This window comes from Podarcis filfolensis (assembly GCF_964270895.1).
Source record: "Podarcis filfolensis genome assembly, contig: HAP1_SCAFFOLD_172, whole genome shotgun sequence".
NCBI lineage: Eukaryota > Metazoa > Chordata > Lepidosauria > Squamata > Lacertidae > Podarcis > Podarcis filfolensis.
In genome coordinates this window covers 1-7,466 of record NW_028149410.1, presented here as the reverse complement: position 1 = coordinate 7,466, position 7,466 = coordinate 1, and the positions used below count along the sequence as shown (strand labels likewise).

Genomic DNA, 7,466 nt, shown 5'->3' with positions numbered 1-7,466 from the left:
CACAGAGATTCTTCTGTTTTTTAAGACATATCCGAATTCAGACTTGAGAAGCAGGCATGTTCTGGAAGAAGGAGACAAGTTAACCTGCTGCTGAATGAATCAGCCACTGAGTGCCAAGGTCTCGATCTGGAGAAGATTTTAATCATAATTGGATTGGTATGTGGTAGAGAAAAGCCTTTGTTTTCTCTTTATATATTCACCATGCTTTTTTTATAATATGGCATCTCTTCACCAAAGCAAAAAGTTAGTTACTAATGGATTGCAATTATTAATGGATTGCAAGAGGGAATCAATCAGAACTTTATAATGCTTATGGATTAATTCAAAGAATGAAACTGTGTGGAACATATTGGGATGTTCTGTGGCAATACCCTCCCACGGAGGATTATAACTTTGATTTATTATGGTGTTGATGAGCTATCAGCTTGTTATCAGATGGGAAAGTATTGAAAGAAAATGCTGGAAGTCTGCCCAGATTAATGGCCAGATGCCAGACCACTTTCGGTTTTGAGAAATGCAAGGTGGTGAAAGGTCACTACACAGTAAAACTGAGTCCTTGGAGCAGGGGGGAAATGCTGGAAATAATTGATTGCAACAAGAAAGGAAGGTTGAACATTTAAAAAAAAAACATTCCACACAGAAAGTTACCAGATATAAACTCCTCTTGCAAATTAAATGATATGGAACAATTAAATACGAATGAAAGTCAACACATCAGTGGCTGATAAAATAAAGGATCAACATAGGAACTGTATAAATTGGGTTAAATTGGATTGAAGCAGCAAAAAGGAATCAACATCTCCTAAAAAATCTCCTAAAATCAGAACATGGGAACTCAACCAAAATGTTTAATTTAAATTTGACAATTGGCTTTTTTAATTGAATTATGATTTGGTATTGTATTAATGTGGTCTATATTGGATTGTTATTAATGAAAAAATATTAAAAATTATTATATTTTAAAATGCAATGTATTGTTGTGGACTGCTGCAAGCTATGGTGGATGATGGGGATTGCTTGCCCTGAGTAACCCGATTGCTGCAAATAGGCAGGAAGGGAGCTTGGGCATGGCACCTTATCTAAAAAAGCCCATAAGGAAAATTCTGGTTCCCAAGGGTCCAGTGGTGTCGGAGAATGCTCCCTAGGAGTCTCCAAAGCACCGAAGGGATCCACGGAAGCTCCAATATTGAACGCAGAGACACTGTGCAATCAAGACCTCTCAGCAAAACGCCTCAAGTGCCACCATTAAAGCAGCAACTTCTCTATAAAGTAAAAAGAAATCAGACCAATTTGGACAATTTTATATATATTTGGACAAACATATATATATATAGGATCCACACCAGGGGGGTAAAGAGTAGCCCCCCCCCTCCGTCATGGCATAAAATCTGGAGGGACTAAGAGAAGAATAAATGACATACCCCTTCCACCCCATTGTAAATTGATAATAATGCTACCTCTGAACTTTTGATCAGCTTTAACCCAGTGATTTCTGTGATCTCTTTAAACATACTTTGCCAAAAAAAATTGCACATATTTACACCCCCACCCCATTTGAACATAATTCCGTTTCCTGGCATCCCCTCCAACATAACACCCAATATTCCTTGTTTATTTGATTTAATCTGACTGGTGTTAAATACCATCTCTAAAAATTTTATAATAATTTTATTTTATTCTTATGGACAGCCTTTTCAACGTAGACTGAAATTAGTGGAGCTCCATTTTCAAGACTGAAATTAGTGGAGCTCCAACCGGGGCTTTTGTTGAACCAATAAATCTTAAATAATTAACGGCCGGAGTCATCTCGTGGGGCCTTGCATTCTTGATCCCCCTTTTCTACTTATATTTTATAAATTTCACTGATTTCCCCTTTTATAACTGTATTTTCTTCTTTATTGCCTCTTTTTATAGAGCAGTCTCTATCCTCCTCCATTATCTGTTCACAGACCAGAAATACTGCAACACATGGCTCTTGACCATAAAACCTCTAGGTCCTGGTCTCCACGGCAACCGTGAAACCATCTCAGTAAATTAAAGGCCCAACACATAAGACAGAACATACCCAAGTTCAGGTCTCTCCAAGGGAGTGGGAAGGCAGAAATCCATTCGTAGGGAAGTTTGTGCTGAGCCCATTGTCTGAGAAGGATAATTCGACAGTGAAATTCGAAGTGATGATGCAGTGCCCTTCTATAAGGCTGGGGGATCCATTAAGGTGGTCTGTTCCCAGAGACTTATGGTATCTGGTGGATTCCTGAATACTCAGGAATTTTCAAGTTGGCATGCTCACCACTTCTGTCAAAGTCTTGCTATAGAATTGGGAATTAAGGTAGGCACTTGACAGGATGGCTCTCAAGTGCCTTCCTCAACATTCAAGCAAACAGGGCTCACGCATATTCTCAAGAGTGTCAGGTGATGAAGTAGAACAGTGCCTGGAAGGGACCCAGCAGCTTGCAAAGCAACATCTCTCTCTGGAAGGCCTGTGGTTTTTATCTGGCTTTTAGAAGACAGGAGTGCCTGTCTTCCTGTGGTCCATGGGGTCACAAAGAGTCGGACACGACTAAACAACAAAGTGGTTTTAATGAGTTTTAATTAGCTTTAACTCTTCTTCAAGTGATTCATGAAGTGGCTAGTGAAGATACATGCGCTTTTTATGTTTTCTGGTTCTGTTTGGCTTTTACAAGCCATGGATATTTGTTCTTAATGAGTCTATGACTGAATCACAAACAGAGTGTTGCGAGTACAATTCCTACGTTTATTCCTTAGTCAAGAACTGGTTTTCTGTGACCCAATATGTAATTGTACATTATGAATGTTCTTGTAGGTGTGACTCCATATTTTATGTTTGATTACAAATGGCCACAACTTCCCAGAAGCAGCCTCCCCAAGTCTTCTCTCATTTTCACAATGCTTGGTTTGTTCATACAGATGGCACACCCATCACAGTCTCTTTAAACCTCCACATAAAGGGACGTGTCTCCATAGTGGTGGAAATTAGCCTACGAAAAAGTAGAGCACCAGACAAGACTTTTGCTGCTCTCAAAGAGAGGTGACCAAAGTCAAGTCAATCTAGGCTTACCAGGAATGTAAGTAAAAGTTTTTGTTCATAGAATCATAAAGTGTAGAGTTGGAAGGGGCCCATCGGGTTGTCTAGTCATTGCCCCTGCAATCTCAACAAATGATTCTTGCTTAGTTTTGCAAATGTGCTAGTAGTTGTGTTATTTGTCAGTTACTGTGCATGGGTCAGCAAAGAGAGAGAGCGAAATGCTGTCTTGTCTGAATGTGTGTGTAAAAACCAGTTGTATGAAAATCTTAGCCTGTTTCTACATTGTCAACTTAAAACACAGCTAGGATGTTTGCTACTTGCGGAGATGAAATTAAGCACTTACAGTTTTTCAGATATTATAACACTGAGAAGCAGAAATTTAATTCCTCCCTGTAACACAGCTATTATTGGAATCAAAACAGCTGTGGTTTAAAGCCCACATACCCTTATCAACCCCTTCATGGATCACTGCCTTGCCGTGGCGAAGGGGCTTGAATAACTCAGAGAAACTATGAGCTATGCCATGCAGGGCCACCTAAGATGGACAGGTCATAGTGGAGAGTTTTGACCAAACATGATCCACCTGGAGCAGGAACCGGCAAGCCACTCCAGTATCCCTGCCAAGACAACTCTATGGACAAAGACAACAGGCATATAAAAGTTATGACGCTGGAAGATGAGCCCCTCAGGTCGTAAGGCGTCCAACATGCTACTGAGGAAGAGCGGAGGACAAGTACAAGTAGATTCAGAGCTGATGAAGCGGCTGGGCCAAAGCCGAAAGGACGCTCAGTTGCAAATATGCCTCGAAGCGAAAGGAAAGTCCAATGTTGTAAAGAAAAATATTGCATAGGAACCTGGAATGTAAGAACCATGAACCTTGGTAAGTTGGATGTGGTCAAAAATGAGATGGCAAGAATAAATATTGACATCCTGGGCATCAGTGAACTAAAATGGACAGGAATGGGCGAATTCAGTTCGGATGACCATCATATCTACTACTGTGGGCAAGAATCCCGTAAAAGAAATGGAGTGGCCCTCATAGTCAACAAAAGAGAGAAAGAAAGTCAACATAGTCTTTATTGGAATCAAAACAGCTGTGGTATAAAGCCTGCATACCCTTATCCATTTTGTTTCTTTTCCCATACTTTTTTGTTGAAAAATGTAGTGGAGATAGAGTAAAATAAAAAATATGCAATTTAACTATGTGAAGGTCTGTTTTTGGATGACTTAGTAATTTCTAGACAAATTTGCAATGGTTGTGTATTGTGGAATGGTCCCCAATAACCCAACCGGAATGAAGTTCTAGAGGCAGTGAAAACAGGGTTTGGCCATCGGCGTCTGTTCTTATCCGGCAGCAATGCTGCTATTCCATTTCACATCCCCAGAAAGAGGCACTTTGCAGTGAATTCCAAAATACTGCCACCCATAAGCTCACTATTTTCCCCACCCTCCCTCTTGCTCGGTGTTGTGTTCGCTCCACATAATTTAAGTTAAGTGGATAGCCTCAGTACAAAAAACAACTGTGCAGCAGAGATCGCTTTTATTTTGGGGGCACAAAGACACACACTGTCTCTGCTACAAGAAGTCTTCACTCTCTGAGCCCAGAGAGCGTTTCGACGTATAAAGTTTTTGCTGAGGAAAAGTGCACACAGCAAGTGCAAAGTCCACTTGCTCAAAAAAGTCCTGCAACTGCCAGAGTTCCCTCTGTGTAGACATCTTGCAATGTGTCTTAACTTCCTTCAGATAAGCTCTTCACAAATCCGACATATTTTCCCCAGATCATTCCAACAGTATCCATGTCTCCAATGCCCCACAACAGTGAATGCTGTAACTTGAGTTCTTTATCTATCCTGGGATATGTGTTAGTTTGCCCAGCAACACAAAGAAGACACTCACAAGATGCATGCAGCTGCACTTTTAGGAGGCAGGGAACCATTTCTGCTGACTCAAAGAGAAGTGACCCTTTCTCACTTTCCTTAATACTTCAGCAGTGGACTGAAACCAGCTTGCTTTACAAGAAATAAATGGAGTCATACACTTGTCATTTTGTATCTACTTGTATCTACTTGGCAAGTTACAGTGGGGAAAACTGGGAAAATATTAAATAGCAGGAGAATTCATGTAATCATGAACGCTTCTGGAATGGCAGTTCAAACTAATATACTGCATTTTCTGTTTTCCAGGTAAACAGTGGGGAAAATACCATCAAAACCAAAGAAGGTTTAACTGGATTTGTTTCCTTCCTCGGCATACACGTGGGGCTTCATATCAGGAAACCATGAGCTGCTTTACTCAAATGCTGGGAAACTGGATTAGTTTTCCTTACTTGGAAGAATACATGAGCTCAGTGGCTCAGTCTTGGTGGTTGCGTATGCTTCTGATTTTGCCTTGTTCAATCGTTATAATGACGTATTTGTTTATCTGTGCAATCTCATTTTTGCTATATGTCTACAAGAAGAGGAATAACCAGCAAGAAACTGATTTTGATACCAAATTTTGGAAAAAGCCAAAGCAAATTGCGTTTCAAGTTTTAGATATATTTGGAAAGATATGGCATGGTGAGTAAATGTTTCTTTCATACCAATAATTCAGCTACAATTTCATAGGACTGAGCATCAGAATTTCAGACTTGAGGCCCTGGAACAACAGTTACCACTACTGGTTTTTACCATGTGGTGGGTACACAGTGAATTTAATGAGTATATCATCATGTAGTGAGACTTTGAGGGTGCAATTTTGCATCCCAGAGGGTTGAGAAATATCATTTATATGTGAGCACAACAGAGAAAGTCCTGGTCCGTGTGGATGACAACCTAGTATCCAGAATGCTGTAGTGAGACTTTGAGGGTGCAATTTTCTTCAGCATGGTAAATCACTAGGTAACCCTGAAGCATAAACTCTGTACACAAACCATGGAATTTGTCAGCAAAGGATGTGGTGATGGCTGCTAATTTGGATGGACACTGTGAGAAACAGGATGATGGAATACAGAGAGCTTTGGCTTGATCAAGAGGATCCATCTTATGTTCTCATCGCTTCCCAGAGTGTGGTGTTCCTTTAGATGTTGGAGCATAAATCAGAAACACATTACTAAAACCAAGCTTGGGTCATAAGGATGAAACCCTGTGGATACTTAGGACATGGTCAAGGGTGCATCTGTCTGGGAAACTTTTTTCTCACATTGTATAAAGTGATTCAGAGAATGGCCTGAAGATGTCTGAAATTAGAGCTCTTAGGGATGGGGAAAGAATGTGCAACACTCTGTACGGAAGGGTAATACTGTTTTGAAATAAAAAAGGCTCAGGAAAATATAGTATTATAACCCATATGAAAGTCAGGGGCATCTTAACCATTGGCGCTAGGGGTGCACGGCACCCGGGCTCCGGGCTCACAGGGGTCCCAGGCTGAGAGTCCAGGGCCGAGGGTTGGAGTCCAGGGAAGAGCCGCCGACAGCCGAGCTGAGCAGAGCCCGTCGGAGTTCGTCTTCTGCAGGCGGCTCTTCCCCGGACTCCAACGCTCGCTCCCAAACTCGCACCAACCTGCCCGCAGCAGAAGAGCCTGTCGGCTCTTGCCCCAGCTGCATGGCAGCTAACTGTTTCAGTGCCATGCCAGGAGCACCATGTAACGTTGTGGGTGTGGCACGATGCATCCTGTTGCATGTGCCAAGCTGTGGGTTCCTTTGCTGGCTTTTCCACTGTCGTCACACTCTCCCAGCACCACCCAACGTAATGTGCCAGCACAGAACATCGGGGAATGCTAGCGGCAGGAGAGGAAGATCTCTGGATGGGATCCGCCGCACACCAACAGCACCGACAGCAGCAACAAGTCCCGACAAATAAGAGCGCATGGATCCCAGCCGAAACAGTTAGCCGCCATGCAGCGAGGTGTGTGGAGGCAGCGGATGGACAGCACAGAAACTGTGTCACCGAACATTTTGTTCCCCCCTAGCATGGAACCCACACCCACCTTCGTACGCCCCTGTGCGTTGGGTGCCCCCGTTAGTTGGCACTGTGAGTCACTGCGTCTGCAACCAAGTCACAGTTTTAGCGCACTCAAAGACTAGGCAATTTTTTCCCACCTGCGCCCAAAATTAAGCAAGGAACGAAGATTCCAGCAGACGAGAAATATCATTTATTATGTGAGCACAACAGAGAAAGTTCTGGCCCATGTGGATGACAACCTAGTATCCAGAATGCTGCAACATATAGGAGAGCTTTTTAACTGATCTTAAATTTCAGTTTTCTGAACCACAGTGTTTTCTTCCAATAAAAGATTGCAATATTCCATTTATTTTTCAACAAAATAACATTTATTTATTGCATTTTATATTATTTCCAGGTTATGAAGTTTTTGGCATGGAACATCTCCCTAAAGGACCAGTGGTTATTATCTATTATCACCCAGTTTGTACTATTGACTA

General features: G+C 41.9%; 1 long non-coding RNA gene across 1 annotated transcript; it reads left to right on the top strand.

The window, feature by feature from the left end:
- Nucleotides 1–2,883: 2,883 nt before the first annotated feature.
- On the top strand, nt 2,884–7,466 carry LOC310755097. The gene is made up of 3 exons (XR_014544154.1): nt 2,884–3,086; nt 5,230–5,604; nt 7,385–7,466. It is a non-coding gene; the product is annotated as an uncharacterized lncRNA (long non-coding RNA).